The sequence below is a fragment of the Gobio gobio genome (genome assembly GCF_949357685.1).
Source record: "Gobio gobio genome assembly, chromosome: 10".
NCBI lineage: Eukaryota > Metazoa > Chordata > Actinopteri > Cypriniformes > Gobionidae > Gobio > Gobio gobio.
Genome location: NC_137116.1, coordinates 55,860,617 through 55,878,171, shown reverse-complemented (window position 1 = coordinate 55,878,171; position 17,555 = coordinate 55,860,617). Strand labels below are relative to the sequence as shown.

At 37.8% G+C, this 17,555-nt stretch overlaps 2 long non-coding RNA genes across 2 annotated transcripts; both read left to right on the top strand.

Moving 5' to 3' along the window:
* The first annotated feature begins 1,026 nt into the window (after positions 1–1,026).
* Positions 1,027–2,055, top strand: LOC307132221. The gene is made up of 3 exons (XR_013817269.1): positions 1,027–1,066; positions 1,141–1,304; positions 1,465–2,055. It is a non-coding gene; the product is annotated as an uncharacterized lncRNA (long non-coding RNA).
* A 5,848-nt stretch (positions 2,056–7,903) lies between these two features.
* On the top strand, positions 7,904–8,932 carry LOC307132391. The gene is made up of 3 exons (XR_013817288.1): positions 7,904–7,943; positions 8,018–8,181; positions 8,342–8,932. It is a non-coding gene; the product is annotated as an uncharacterized lncRNA (long non-coding RNA).
* Positions 8,933–17,555: the final 8,623 nt, after the last annotated feature.

The window sequence follows — 17,555 nt, the reverse complement described above, 5'->3', positions numbered from 1 at the left end:
AGCATGATTTATCACGTTCTAGCATGATTTACCATGATTCTAGCATGATTTACCACAATTCACCACATTCTAGCACGATTCTAACATGATTTACCATGATTCTAGCATGACTTTTCACATTCTAGCATGATTTACCATGATTCTAGCATGATTTACCACGATTTACCATGTTCTAGCTTGATTTACCATGATTCTAGCATGATTTACCATGATTCTAGCATGATTAACCATGATTATAGAATGATTTACCACGATTTACCATGTTCTAGCATGATTTACCATGATTCTAGTGTGATTTACCATGGTCTAGCATGATTTACTACGATTTACCACATTCTAGCAGGATTTTTCCACCTTCTAGCATGATTTAACATGATTCTAACATGATTTACCACGATTTATCAAGTGTAGAATTATTTACCACGTTCTAGCATACTTTACCATGATTCTAGTACGATTAACCACAATTTACCATGTTCTATCATGATTTACCATGATTTACCACGATTTACCACAATTTACCATGTTATATCATGATTTACCATGATTCTAGCATGATTTATCATGTTCTAGCATGACTTACCATGATTCTAGCATGATTTACCTTAATTTACAACAATTTACCATGTTATATCATGATTTACCATGATTCTAGCATGATTTATCATGTTCTAGCATGACTTACCATGATTCTAGCATGATTTACCTTAATTTACAACAATTTACCATGTTATATCATGATTTACCATGATTCTAGCATGATTTATCACGTTCTAGCATGATTTACCATGATTCTAGCATGATTTGCCATGTTCTAGCATAATTTACCATGAGTCTAGCTGGATTTTACCACCTTCTTGCATGATTTACCATTATTCTAGCATGATTTACCACAATTTACCACATTCTAGTGTAACCAAGTGGACGATTAGGATGGTGTACGGGGTGGGGCATATGTTTATTTTGTCCTATAAATGCCGCGGAGGGCAGCAGGTGGCGTGACTGCCTGACGTTTGATTTCTTCCTGTCCTCTTCCGGTGTTGTGACCCTGAAGCGCCATAGCGAAGTAGGAGCATTATATTTTAGGTGTATAGGAGTTTGCATAAGGACGTTGTTTTTATGATCTATCTTATATTGTAGAGAGAACCCCTCCCGACGCAAGACTGTGAGCGCGTGGGTGTTATATGATCGCATGCAAGTCGGGCATGCCGTGTTTGCGGTGTCATCAACAAACCGTATCACGCAGCGTCGTTAGTTTGAGCTATTGTGCCACATTTCTCGTTCACTCTTGGATTACGGCAGAGGTATGTCCGTATTAGATTAGGTTTATTATAATTCTTGTGTAATTGAGTGATTTAGAGGATTGTGTTGAGTGGGCCATGACTGGTGTTTTATGTGTTGATGTATTGTTTATTTTATTTATTTTGTTGAAGAATAAGTTATGTTTTTGTTTTCTGTTGACAGATCTTACTCTGTGGAGTTCTGTACATATGGACCTTTGATGTCTAGGCCCTGCTGTTTTGCTTATGCCTTATTTACTTGTTTTTCATAAGTTTTAATTTGATTATTATGAATTGTGTGTTTTGAAATTATTTCTTTGTTATTATTTGTTTTGTTACTTAAGTTTTGTTTGTACCAACCGCTAAGGGTCTATTTGTATGTGCTAAAGGGGAATTTAACCCATCTTTCTATTGTTTTTAGGAACCAGCCTGTGTGGGAGTTTCCTCTTGGGGTCTCCTGGGTCTTTTCTCCACTGCATGAGGTTTACAAACACTGCATGGGTATTGAGCGTGTGAGGCATTTGCAGTATTCACTACACCTTTTTTTAAATGTGTTGGTTTATGTACACGTGTGGTGAGTGCTGTTTAAACTGTGGGTCTTTGGCCTAGTGATTTCTCCTCTGTTCTTCCCGCAGGCTTGGTTGACCATATATATGCAGATTGAGGGTCCTGATTTTAATATTACATTTAACGATTAGACATCTCAACTTGCAATTTGAATATTCCGCCTGTTCATAAATTTTAGTACTAATTGTTAATAAAAGTGTTGTACTTGAGGGTCACGTCTATGTTCTTCATTTATTAGCGAGAGAGAACTTGTGTTGCTGTTTAGTTATGTCCGTGGGTATTAAAGCCCCGGTGGCGTAGTCGGACCAAGTGTGATCATTACTTGCCATCGGTTACATTTGGCGTAGGTCGGCAGGGTATGCTTGTGTGGAACAGGACGTGATTTTCAGGTGCAACTACACATTGTTTTTTTTATCCCTGGCGGTTGTTGTTGTTGTTGTTGTAGTTTTTTTTTCTGTTTTCTCTTTTTTTTTTTTTTCTATTTTGTGGCAAAACAGCAGCGGCCTATAACCATTCAGCGGGCAGGTGTTTCGCTGCGAGATCGTTTCTATTGAGGACGACGGAGGGATCTGTGCCTGGTGACTATGGAGGCGCCGTTGCAAGAGTTTCGGGAGGAGACTATGGACACTGAGTTGCAAGAGCTGCGGGACTTAGTTCAACAGCTAAGAACTGATAATCAACGCCTGTTACAGGCTCAGACTGCTCCTATAAGAACTGAATCTACTAATGTTGTTTCTGATGTTTCCAGATCTTCAGTTCAGGCTAATGGGTTCCATGACCGCATGTTGTATGTGCCCAGGGAGAGGAAGTGTCCTGTCTTTAGAGGTACTGTGGGAATTGGAATAGCAGAATGGGCAGAGGAGGTCCGCGCTAGTATGCGGGCCCGGGGCCTTATATCTGTTGATCAAGCCTATTTTATATATGATCATTTGGAGGGGGAAGCTAAAAATGAAATTAAATATAGGTCTAGAGCAGAAAGGGAGGACCCAGATCGGATCCTTTCTATCCTCCAAGAAATGTATGGTTGCCCCCAGTCTTATGTTGCATTACAAGAAAAGTTCTTTTCCCGGAAACAGATTGAGGGTGAGTCGTTACAGGAGTATTCCCATGCTCTGTTTAGACTTATGAATGAGGTGTCGGAAAGTGCCCCGGCTCCAATGCCTAACTCTGCCATACTATTGAGAGACCAGTTTGTGGAACATGTCATCGATCCAGCCCTTCGAAGGGCGTTGAAACAAATTGTCCGAGCCCATCCAAGTTATACACTTTTAGATATCCGTAAAGAGGCTATTCGCTGGGAGCGGGAAGGCATGTCTGTTGAAGGGCGGGCACGGAGTTATTCTGTACCCTCATTGTGTGCTACACATGTATCCACTACACAAAACCCCTCTAGTACAGGTAGTTATTCGGCTGAAATGGCTGAAATAAAAGAAATGTTGAAACGACAACAAGAACAATTAAATCAGCTAGGGGAACAGCTTTCCCGGTTGCAGAATCCTAACAAGCGGCCTCCAGTACATCGTAATCAAGTCGTGTGTAGGCGTTGTCAACAACCTGGCCACTTTGCTAGTCATTGTGATAACGAACGGGTTGAATCCCAACCACAGTCTCATTTCAGACAAAGGATAGGATCCCAGCAGCAGCTGTCGGAAAACTAACTCCCTCTGAGTCGCTGAGTCACGGTTCAGGAGGGGACAGTTCTGACTCAAGTAATTCTAATGAGGTAAGCCACCTCAATGTACCGAAATTAGTGGGGCCATGTCCATCAGTTATGGTTCTTATTGGGGGGATCAGGGTACCATGTCTTCTGGATACTGGATCAATGGTGTCCACAATAGCAGAGAGTTTTTTTTTCCAACATTTTAGTGAACAACTCCATTCTTGTAATTGGTTACAACTTAGAGCTGCTAATGGGCTTGATATACCCTATCTTGGGTATGCTGAGGTGAATGTAGAGGTTTTTGGGAAAGTTATACCAAATAAGGGGATTCTCGTTGTAAAAGACACTCCTAGTTTGTGGTCAAAAACAAATATTCCAGGTGTCTTGGGAATGAACATTATTAGTGAGTGTTATGACTTGCTGTTTAGTCAGCATGGTGCTTCTCTTTTCAGCCTCCCATGTATCCAGCAGGCTCCCAAGGAGTGGCAACAGGCACTCCAGTTCTGTCAGGATGCTCCCTCCTCTGTTAGGTCCGGCACGGGGATTGCAAGAGTTAGGGGTAGGTACCCTGTTCATTTACCAGGGGGAACCATGAAATTAGTGGCGGCTACCTGCTCTCAGCATCTAATAGCCCAGTCTAAGACTGTTGTTTTCGAGCCATTTTCTAATGTTGCACTTCCTGCTGGAGTATTGGTAGTCCCTGCTGTAGTACAGATGCTTAAGGGTACTGCTTATGTTCCTGTGATCAATGTTAGCTGTATGGATGCTCGTGTTCCTTCACGCTGTGCTTTAGGGACTCTGAAGTCAGCTCAAATAGTTAGCTTACCTGCTGGGGTTGAGGAGGTTCCCTTTTCACTGGGGGTTGGGGAAGTTCAGGCTATGATTGGTATGCAGGCAGGACAAGTTGGCAAAACACAGCAGCTGATACAGTCAGTTGATTTGTCCACCCTCTCCGCATTAGAGCAGAGTAAGGTTATTGCCCTATTGACAAAGTATCAGTCTGTGTTTGCTACCCACGAAGGAGATTTAGGCTGCACTACCCTCATTAGTCATCAGATCCCCTTAACGGATGAGGCCCCTGTAAGACAAAGATATAGGCGCATTCCACCTGCTGAATATGAGGCTGTAAAGGCACACATAAATCAGCTTTTAGAAAGTCAGGTAATAAGGGAAAGTTGCAGCCCCTATGCATCCCCCATCGTTTTAGTTAAGAAAAAAGATGGTGCTCTACGTCTATGTGTGGATTATCGACAGCTTAATCGCAAGACTCGGAGAGATGCTTTTCCTCTCCCTAGAATCGAGGAGTCCCTTGACGCCCTTTCAGGAGCTCGCTGGTTTTCAACTTTAGACCTGGCAAGTGGCTACAATCAGGTGCCTGTTGAAGAGAAGGACAAATGTAAGACTGCTTTCTGTACCCCATTTGGGCTGTTCGAATTTAATCGTATGCCTTTTGGGTTATCTAATGCACCAAGTACATTTCAGCGACTTATGGAGCGCATGTTTGGGTCCCAGCACTTCCAAACTCTGTTGCTTTACCTAGACGATGTGATTGTATTTTCCTGCTCTATAGATCAACATTTGGAGCGGTTGGACAAGGTTTTGAGTCGGCTTCATCAAGAAGGTCTTAAGGTAAAACTGGAGAAGTGTTGTTTCTTCAAAACGGAGGTCAAATATCTGGGGCACGTGATATCCAATGAGGGGGTCTCTACTGACCCTGAGAAGATTGCTGCTGTAGCCAACTGGCCTCGACCAACGGATGTAGCAGCATTAAGATCCTTTTTAGGGTTTGCCAGTTACTACAGACGATTTGTTAAAGATTTCTCAGTGATTGCAGCCCCATTGTACCATCTGATTGGGGAACTGGGCGGAAGTAAGGACAAAAAGGGTGCGCGGAGACCTGTAAGCAGTGCCTGGACCCTGATTTGTGAAAAGAGTTTTCAAGAGTTGAAGGAGTGTCTGACTAATACCCCTGTGTTGGCTTATGCAAATTTTTCATTACCTTTCATTTTGGAAGTAGATGCCTGCCAGAACGGGTTGGGAGCAGTGCTGTCACAGGAGCAAGAAGGGAAAGTGAGGCCTCTTGCCTATGCAAGTAGAACATTGAATCGGACTGAGAAGAGGATGCCAAACTATAGTTCCATGAAGTTAGAGTTTCTCGCCCTGAAATGGGCGATGGCGGAGAAATTCAGAGAATATTTGCTGGGCCATAAAGTTATTGTCTGGACCGATAACAACCCTTTGAGCCATTTGAGTACGGCGAAACTTGGAGCAACAGAGTTACGGTGGGCAGCCGAGTTGGAAGCCTTTGATTATATTATACGTTATCGACCTGGACGGGCCAATAGGAATGCTGATTCCTTATCAAGACAACATGTCCCGGAGGGAGCATCCCATGTTGATCACTTTCTTCCAGGGACATCAGTTCCAGCCCGATTGGAGCAGGCTATTGGCCAGACACCGGTAGTTGCTTACCAGTCAGAAATGTCTGTGTTACCAGCCTATTCTGTGAGTGACCTTGCTGATCTTCAGAAAAGTGATCCTATGATTGCTGTTTTTGGTAATTTTTGGCAAACTAAAAAGAGGCCAGATTACATCGACCGGCAAACGTTGAGCAAGTCTGTACTGGAATTGGTGAGACAATGGGACCGTCTGGTAGAGAGAGATAAGGTCTTGTATCGTAGGACCTTTCGCCCTGATGGAGGAGAAGAGGTTCTACAATTAGTATTGCCAGAAATATTACAAGAGGAGGTGTTACAACAGTTACATCAGGGGCACGGCCATCAAGGTATTGAGCGGACCACCGAACTAGTGCGTTCAAGGTGTTATTGGCCTGGAATGTATAAAGCAGTTAAAAAGTGGTGCGAGGAATGTGAACGCTGCACTCTGGCTAAACCAGTACATCCTCCGGTGAAGGGACCAATGGGGCACTTGGTTGCCGCAAGACCAAATCAAATTTTAGCGATTGATTTTACCCTCTTAGAACGTTCAAGAGATGGTAAAGAGCAAGTATTAATAATGACTGATGTTTTTTCAAAGTTTACGCAGGCAGTCCCAACTTATGATCAGCGGGCTCCCACGGTAGCAAATGTGTTGGTGAGGGAATGGTTTTGCCGGTTTGGTGTCCCAGCCCGAATTCACTCGGATCAGGGTCGAAGTTTTGAAGGGGCATTGATACAGCAACTTTGCAACCTATATGGGATACAAAAGACACGTACAACACCCTATCACCCTCAAGGTAACGGCCAATGTGAACGGTTCAATCGAACATTGCACAGTCTCCTTTGTACACTTCCCAAATCTGCAAAAGCCGACTGGACTAATTACTTACCCCAATTGTTGTTCTCTTACAACACTACAATACATCAGACAACGGGTGAGTGCCCACATTTTTTAATGTTTGGCCAAGAACCTAACTTACCAGTTGATTTTCTCCTTGGAAGAGTCCCACAGCCGACAGCAGGGACCGTAATGGACTGGATGGCAGAGCATAGAGGACGTTTGCAAGTGGCATTTGATGGCGCTCGGGAGAGGATTCAAGCGGCAGCCCAGCTGAGGAAGGAGAGGCACGATCAGAGGGGGTATAGCAGTCACTTAAAGGAAGGACAGTTAGTTTACCGAAGGGACCACAGTAATCGAGGTAGGAATAAAATACAAGACGTTTGGAGCCCGACAAAGTATATGGTAATCCGAGCACCCACCGAAGGAGTGGTTTATTCCATTGCCCCTCCAGATAAACGGGCGCAAGTAAAAACAGTACATCGGACTATGTTGAAGCCTGTGCCTGACGTTTTGTCTTTGTATGTTTCGCCGTGTGTGGGCTCTGAGACTTTGCGATCTGAGAATGTTGCCCATGAAGAAGAACAGGAGGATGGACGATGGGTTTATGTCCCACTGCCGGAAGAGAGGACGCCTGCCACTGTGACCGTTCCAGCTGTTCCTTCACCTGGTCACTCCGAGTCAGTTGCTGGTGTATTGCATCCTGATGGCTGGAAAAGGAGTCTAGGTCGGCTGGTGGAGATGCCGCCTTCGGCAAGTGGTGAGGCATTAGACAATGAAGAAAATCCCCTACGCCGGTCAGCAAGAGGAACTGCAGGGAGGCATTCCAACCCTCATCATTTGCCACGGGCTGTGGGGAGTAGTGCAAACGGGGCTGCGACTTCTTCGTCTTTCCTTGGCCATAGTGAGGGGGTGACAGTTGTGTTTAGGCCCTGGATGTAGGTAATTTTAATTTTTTCCTTTTAATTTGCCGACGGGGCGTCGACACAGAAAGAGGGGGTGAATTGTAACCAAGTGGACGATTAGGATGGTGTACGGGGTGGGGCATATGTTTATTTTGTCCTATAAATGCCGCGGAGGGCAGCAGGTGGCGTGACTGCCTGACGTTTGATTTCTTCCTGTCCTCTTCCGGTGTTGTGACCCTGAAGCGCCATAGCGAAGTAGGAGCATTATATTTTAGGTGTATAGGAGTTTGCATAAGGACGTTGTTTTTATGATCTATCTTATATTGTAGAGAGAACCCCTCCCGACGCAAGACTGTGAGCGCGTGGGTGTTATATGATCGCATGCAAGTCGGGCATGCCGTGTTTGCGGTGTCATCAACAAACCGTATCACGCAGCGTCGTTAGTTTGAGCTATTGTGCCACATTTCTCGTTCACTCTTGGATTACGGCAGAGGTATGTCCGTATTAGATTAGGTTTATTATAATTCTTGTGTAATTGAGTGATTTAGAGGATTGTGTTGAGTGGGCCATGACTGGTGTTTTATGTGTTGATGTATTGTTTATTTTATTTATTTTGTTGAAGAATAAGTTATGTTTTTGTTTTCTGTTGACAGATCTTACTCTGTGGAGTTCTGTACATATGGACCTTTGATGTCTAGGCCCTGCTGTTTTGCTTATGCCTTATTTACTTGTTTTTCATAAGTTTTAATTTGATTATTATGAATTGTGTGTTTTGAAATTATTTCTTTGTTATTATTTGTTTTGTTACTTAAGTTTTGTTTGTACCAACCGCTAAGGGTCTATTTGTATGTGCTAAAGGGGAATTTAACCCATCTTTCTATTGTTTTTAGGAACCAGCCTGTGTGGGAGTTTCCTCTTGGGGTCTCCTGGGTCTTTTCTCCACTGCATGAGGTTTACAAACACTGCATGGGTATTGAGCGTGTGAGGCATTTGCAGTATTCACTACACCTTTTTTTAAATGTGTTGGTTTATGTACACGTGTGGTGAGTGCTGTTTAAACTGTGGGTCTTTGGCCTAGTGATTTCTCCTCTGTTCTTCCCGCAGGCTTGGTTGACCATATATATGCAGATTGAGGGTCCTGATTTTAATATTACATTTAACGATTAGACATCTCAACTTGCAATTTGAATATTCCGCCTGTTCATAAATTTTAGTACTAATTGTTAATAAAAGTGTTGTACTTGAGGGTCACGTCTATGTTCTTCATTTATTAGCGAGAGAGAACTTGTGTTGCTGTTTAGTTATGTCCGTGGGTATTAAAGCCCCGGTGGCGTAGTCGGACCAAGTGTGATCATTACTTGCCATCGGTTACACTAGCATAATATACAATGATAATAGCATGATTTACCATGATTTACTAAGTGCTAGCATGTTTTACCATGATTCTAGCATGATTTACCATGATTCTAACATGATATACCACATTCTATCATGATTTTCCATGTTCTAACAAGAATTGCCACAATTTACCACCTTTTAGCATGATTTACTATGATTCTAGCATGATGTACCAAGTTCTAGCATGATTTAACACGATTTCCCACATTCTAGAAGGATTTTACCACCTTCTAGCATGATTTACCATGATTCTAACATGATTTTTCCATTATTCTAGCATGATTTACCACAATTCACCATGTTCTAGCATGATTTACCATGAATCTAGCATGATTTACCACAATTTACCAAGTTCTAGAATGATTTACTTTGTTTATAGCAGGATTTACCACAAATCACCACATTCTGGCATGATTCTAACATGATTTACCATGATTCTAGCATGATCTATCACGTTCTAGCATGATTTACCACAATTCACCACATTCTAGCATGATTCTTACATGATTTACCACCTTCTAGCATGATTTACCATGATTCTAACATGATTTTTCCATTATTCTAGCATGATTTACCACAATTCACCATGTTCTAGCATGATTTACCATGAATCTAGCATGATTTACCACAATTTACCAAGTTCTAGAATGATTTACTTTGTTTATAGCAGGATTTACCACAAATCACCACATTCTGGCATGATCCTAACATGATTTACCATGATTCTAGCATGATCTATCACGTTCTAGCATGATTTACCACAATTCACCACATTCTAGCATGATTCTTACATGATTTACCATGTTCTAGCATGATTTACCATGTTCTAGCTTGATTTACCATGATTCTAGCATGATTTACCATGATTCTAGTGTGATTTACCATGATCTAGCTTGATTTACCATGATTCTAGCATGATTTACCATGATTCTAGTGTGATTTACCATGATTTACCACGATTTACCACATTCTAGCAGGATTTTTCCACCTTCTAGCATGATTTAACATGATTCTAACATTATATACACAATTATTTTAGCATGATTTACCACAATTTACCACATTCTAGCATATTTTACCATGATTCTAGCATGATTTACCACGATTTACTAAGTGCTAGCATGATTTACCATGATTCTAGCATGATTTACCATGATTTATTAAGTGCTAGCATGATTTACCATGATTCTAGCATGATTTACCATGTTTTAAAATGAACTACCACAATTTACCACATTTAGCGTGATTTACCATGATTCTAGCGTGATTTACCACGTTCAAGCATAATTTAACACAATTTACCACATTCTAGAAGGATTTTACCACCTTCTAGCATGATTCTAACATGATTATACCTTGATTTAACACGATTTAACCACATTCTAGCATGATTTACCATGATTCTAACATGATTTACCATTATTCTAGCATGATTTACCACAATCTACCATGTTCTAACATATTTTTCCATGATTTTAGCATGATTTACCATTATTCTAGCATGATTTACAATGATTTACCACATTCTAGAAGGATTATACCACCTTGTAGCATGATTTACCATGATTCTAACATGATTTACCATTATTCTAGCATGATTTACCACAATTGACCATGTTTTAGCATGATTTACCATTATTCTAGCATGATTTACCACATTTAGCATGATATACCATGATTCTAGCATGATTTACCATTATTCTAGCATAATTTACCACGATTTACCCCGTTCTAGCATGGTTTACCACGTTTTTCCACATTCTAGAATGATTTACCATAATTCAAGCATGATTACCACATTTTACAACGTTCTAGCATAACCTTATGATTCTAGCAAGATTTACCATGATTATAGCATGATATACCATGATTATAGCATGCTTTACCACGATTTACCATATTCTATCATGATTTACAATGATTCTAGCATGATTCACCACATTTTAGCATGATTTACCATGATTCTAGCATAATTTACCACATTCTAGAAATATTTTACCAGCTTCGAGCATGATTTACCATGATTCTAATATGATTTACCATGTTTTACCACATTCTAGAATGATTTACCATGATTCAAGCATGATTTACCATAATTTACCACGTTCTAGCATATCCTGCCATGATTTACCATGATTTACTAAGTTCTAGAATGTTTTACCATGATTCTAGCATGATTTACCACTTTCTAGCAAGATTTACCATGTTCTAACATGATTTACCATGATTCTAGCATGATTTACCACAATTTACCACATTTAGCATGATTTACCATGATTCTAGCATGACTTGCCACATTTTAGCATGATTTACCAAGATTCTAGCATTATTTTTCATGATTTACCACATTCTAGCAGGATTTTACCAGCTTTGAGCATGATTTACCATGATTCTAAATGATATACCATTATTCTAGCATGATTAACCACAATTTACCACGTTCTAGCATAATATACCATGATTATAGCATGATATACCATGATTCTAACATGATTTACCATGATACTAGCATGATTTACCACAATTTACCATATTTAGCATGATTTACAATGATGTTTCATTCACCACGTTCTAGCATGATTTACCATGATTCTAGCATGATTTACCATGATTATAGCATGATTTACCACGATTTACCACATTCTAGAATGATTTACTATGATTCTTACATATTTTACCATGATTCTAACATGATTTACCACAATTTACTATGTTCAAGAATTACTTACTATGAATATAGCATGAATAACTACAATTCACTTCATTCTAGCATGATTTACCATGATTCTAACATGAATTATAAATGAATCTACCATGATTTACCACGATTTACCACGTTCTAACATGATTTGCCATGATTCTAGCATGATTTACCATGATTCTAGCTTAATTTACCATTATTTATCACATTCTAGAATCATTTACCATGATTTACCAAAATGTACCATGTTCTATCATAATTTACCATGTCTATAGCATGATTTAACACAATTTATAATGTTCTAGAATGATTTACCATGTTTCTATCTGATTAACCAAAATTAACCATGTTCTAGCATGATTTACCATGTTTCTATCTGATTAACCAAAATTAACCATGTTCTAGCATGATTTACCATGGTTCTAGCATGATTTACCATGATGCTAGCATGATTTACCACGTTCTAGAATGATTTACCATGATTATAGCATGATTTACCACAATTTACCACATTCTCTCATAATTTACAATGATTCTAGCATGATATACCAAAATTCATTAGATTCTAGAATTATTTACCATGATTCTAACATGATTTACCAGGATTCTATCATGATTTACCACAATTTACCATGTTATAGAATGATTTACCATGATTCTAGCATGATTTACCATGATTTATCACGTTCTAGCATGATTTACCATGATTCTAGCATGATTTACCACATTGTAGCATGAATTACCACAATTTACCATGATTCTAGCTTGATTTACCACGTTTTACCACATTCTAGAATGATTTACTATAATTCTAGCATGATTTACCACGATTTACCTCATTCTAGAATGATTTACCATGATGTTAAAATGATTTACTATGATTCTAGCATGATTTACCATGATTCTAGCTTGATTTACCACGATTTATCACGTTCTAGAATGATTTTCCATGATTCTAGCATGATTTACTACAATTTACCACGTTCTAGCATAATTTACCATGTTTCTAGCATGATAATCCATGATTTATCACATTCTAGCACGATATACCATGATTCTAACATGATTTACCACAACTTACCATTATCTAGCATGATTTACCATGATTCTAGCATGATTTACCACAATTTACAATGTTCTAGCATGGTATACCATGATTCTAGCATGATTTACTGTGATTCTAGCATGATTTAGCACGATTTACCACATTCTAGCATGTTTTTACCACCTTCTAACATGATTAACCATGATTCTAACATGATTTAACATTATTCTAACATGATTTACTATTATTCTAGCATGATTTACCACGAATTACTAAATTCTAGCATGATTTACCATGATTCTAACATGATTTACCACATTTTATCACGATTTAACATGATTTTAGCATGATTAACCACGATTTATCACATTCTAACATGATTTACCACGTTCTAACATGATTTACCATGATTCTAATATGATTTACAATAATTCTAGCATGATTTACCACAATTTACCTTATTTAGCATGATTTACCATGATTAACCAAAATTCACCATGTTCTAGCATTATTTACCATGATTCTAACATGATTTACCATGATTCTAGCATGATTTACCACGATTTACCATTTTCTAGAATGATTTACCATGATTCTAATATGATTTACAATAATTCTAGCATGATTTACCACAATTTACCTTATTTAGCATGATTTACCATGATTAACCAAAATTCACCATGTTCTAGCATTATTTACCATGATTCTAATATGATTTACCATGATTCTAGCATGATTTACCACGATTTACCATTTTCTAGAATGATTTACCATGATTCTAGTATTATTTACCAAGATTCTAGCGTGATTTACCACAATTTACCATGATTTCAGCATGATTTACCACGATTTACCACGTTCTAGCATGATTTACTATAATTCAAGCATGATTTACTATGATTCTAGCATGATTTACCATGATTTACCACATTCTAGCATGATTTACTATAATTCAAGCATGATTATAGCATGATTTACCATGATTATAGCATGATTTACCATGATTCAAGCATGATTTACCATGATTCTAGCATGATTTACCACGATTTACCACATTCTAGCATGTTTTACCATGGTTCTAGAATGATTTACCACGATTTACTACGTTCTAGCATAATCTAAAATGATTCTAGCATGATTTACCACGATTTACCATGTTCTAGGCAAGGCAAGGCAAGTTTATTTTTATAGCATATTTCATACACAGTGGCAATTCAAAGTGCTTTACACAGAAATTAAGTAAAAATATTCATAAGTGAACAAAATAAAAATAAATATAGTATAACAGTTATAATAGGAATAAAAATAAAATAAAAAATAAAGATGAAATCCCCTATTTGAGGTGGAATAAAATGGAGAGTCAGGTTTACTTAAAAAATATTTGTCAGGTAACTGTGCATTTAGACAGTACCCTTACAGACAAATCTTCTTGGCCTAACTTGAGGGCATTCTCTAGAGGTTTTACCCATCAGAGCAGATCTAAACATGTCTTCCTCGCACCGGAGGGAGTACTCAAACAAGATTTATCACAATTTACCACATTCTAGCATGATTTACCATAATTCTAGCATTATTTACCACAATTTACCACATTCTAGCATGATTTACCATGATTCTAGCATGATTTACCACATTTTTTACCTTCTAGCATGATTTACCACTATTTATATCCTTCTAGCATAATTTACCATGATTCTAGCATGATTTACCATGATTCTAGCATGATTTACCACGATTTACATCCTTCTAGCATAATTTACCATGATTCTGGCATGATTTACTATGATTCTATCATGATTTACTACGATTTACATCCTTCTACCATGATTTACCATGATTCTAGCTTGATTTACCACAATTGACCACATTCGATTATGATTTACCACATTCTAGCATGATTTACCATGATTCTAGCATGATTTGCCACAATTTACCACATTCTAGAACAATACACCATGATTCTAGCATGATTTACCACAATTTACCACGTTTTAGAATGATTTACCATGATTTACCACATTCTAGCATGATTTACCATGATTATAGCAAGATTTACCACATTCTAGCATGATTTACCACATTCTAGCATGATTTACCATGTTCTAGCATGATTTACCATGATTATAGCATGATTTACCACGATTTACCACCTTCTAGCATGATTTACCACAATTTACTACCTTCTAGCATAATTTATTATGATTTTATCATGATTTACCATGATTCTAGCATGATTTACCATGATTCTAGCATTATTTGCCATGATTCTAGCATGATTTACCACGTTCTAGCATAATTTACCATAATTTTAGCATGATTTACCATATTCTATTGTAATTTACCATGCTTATAGCATGATTTACCATGATTCTAGCATGATTTACCTCAATTTACCACATTCTAGCATGATTTACCATGATTCTAGCATGACTTACCACGAATTACCACGTTCTAGCATGATTTACTATGATTCTAGCATGATTTACCATGATTTACGTCCATCTAGCATAATTTACCATGATTCTGGCATGATTTACTATGATTCTAGCATGATTTACCACGATTTACATCCTTCTAGCATAATTTACCATGATTCTGGCATGATTTACTATGATTATAGCATGATTTACCACATTCTAGCATTATTTACCATGATTATAGCATGATTTACCACGATTTACCACCTTCTAGCATGATTTACCATGATTCTAGCATGATTTACCACGATTTACCACGTTCTAGCATGATTTCCTATGATTCTAGCATGATTTACATCCTTCTAGCATAATTTACCATGATTCTAGCATGATTTACCATGATTCTAGCATGATTTACCACGATTTACATCCTTCTAGCATAATTTACCATGATTCTGGCATGATTTACTATGATTCTATCATGATTTACTACGATTTACATCATTCTACCATGATTTACCATGATTCTAGCTTGATTTACCACAATTGACCACATTCGATTATGATTTACCATTATTCTAGCATGATTTACCATAATTATAGCATGGTTTACCATGATTTACCACATCCTAGCAGGATTTACCATGATTGTAGAACGATATACCATGATTCTAGCATGATTTACCATAATTATAGCATGGTTTACCATGATTTACCACATTCTAGCATGATTTACCATGATTCTAGCATGATTTGCCACAATTTACCACATTCTAGAACAATACACCATGATTCTAGCATGATTTACCACAATTTACCACGTTTTAGAATGATTTACCATGATTTACCACATTCTAGCATGATTTACCATGATTATAGCAAGATTTACCACATTCTAGCATGATTTACCACATTCTAGCATGATTTACCATGATTATAGCATGATTTACCACGATTTACCACCTTCTAGCATGATTTACCACAATTTACTACCTTCTAGCATAATTTATTATGATTTTATCATGATTTACCATGATTCTAGCATGATTTACCAAAATCTACCATGTTCTAGCATAATGTACCATGATTCTAGCATGATTTACCATGATTCTAGCATTATTTGCCATGATTCTAGCATGATTTACCACGTTCTAGCATAATTTACCATAATTTTAGCATGATTTACCATATTCTATTGTAATTTACCATGCTTATAGCATGATTTACCATGATTCTAGCATGATTTACCTCAATTTACCACATTCTAGCATGATTTACCATGATTCTAGCATGACTTACCACGAATTACCACGTTCTAGCATGATTTACTATGATTCTAGCATGATTTACCATGATTTACGTCCATCTAGCATAATTTACCATGATTCTGGCATGATTTACTATGATTCTAGCATGATTTACCACGATTTACATCCTTCTAGCATAATTTACCATGATTCTGGCATGATTTACTATGATTATAGCATGATTTACCACATTCTAGCATTATTTACCATGATTATAGCATGATTTACCACGATTTACCACCTTCTAGCATGATTTACCATGATTCTAGCATGATTTACCACGATTTACCACGTTCTAGCATGATTTCCTATGATTCTAGCATGATTTACATCCTTCTAGCATAATTTACCATGATTCTGGCATGATTTACTATGATTCTATCATGGTTTACCACGATTTACATCCTTATAGCATAATTTACCATTACTCTAACATGATTTACCATGATTTACATCCTTCTAGCATGGTTTACCATGATTCTAGCATTATTTACCACGATTTACCACATTCTAGCATGATTTTCCACAATTTACCACGTTCTAGAATGATTTACCATGAATATAGCATGATTTACCACAATTTACCACTTCTAGAATGATTTACCATGATTTTAGCATGATTCACCACATTCTAGCATGATTTACCATGATTTTAGCATTTTTACCACATTCTAGCATGATTTACCATGATTATAGCATGATTTACCACGATTTACCACCTTCTAACATAATTTATTATGATTCTATCATGATTTACCATGATTATAGCATGATTTACCACGATTTACCATCTTCTAGCATGATTTACCATGATTCTAGCATGATTTACCACGATTTACCACGTTCTAGCATGATTTACTATGATTCTAGCATGATTTACATCCTTCTAGCATAATTTACCATGATTCTGGCATGATTTACTATGATTCTATCATGATTTACCACGATTTACATCCTTCTAGCATAATTTACCATTACTCTAACATGATTTACCATGAT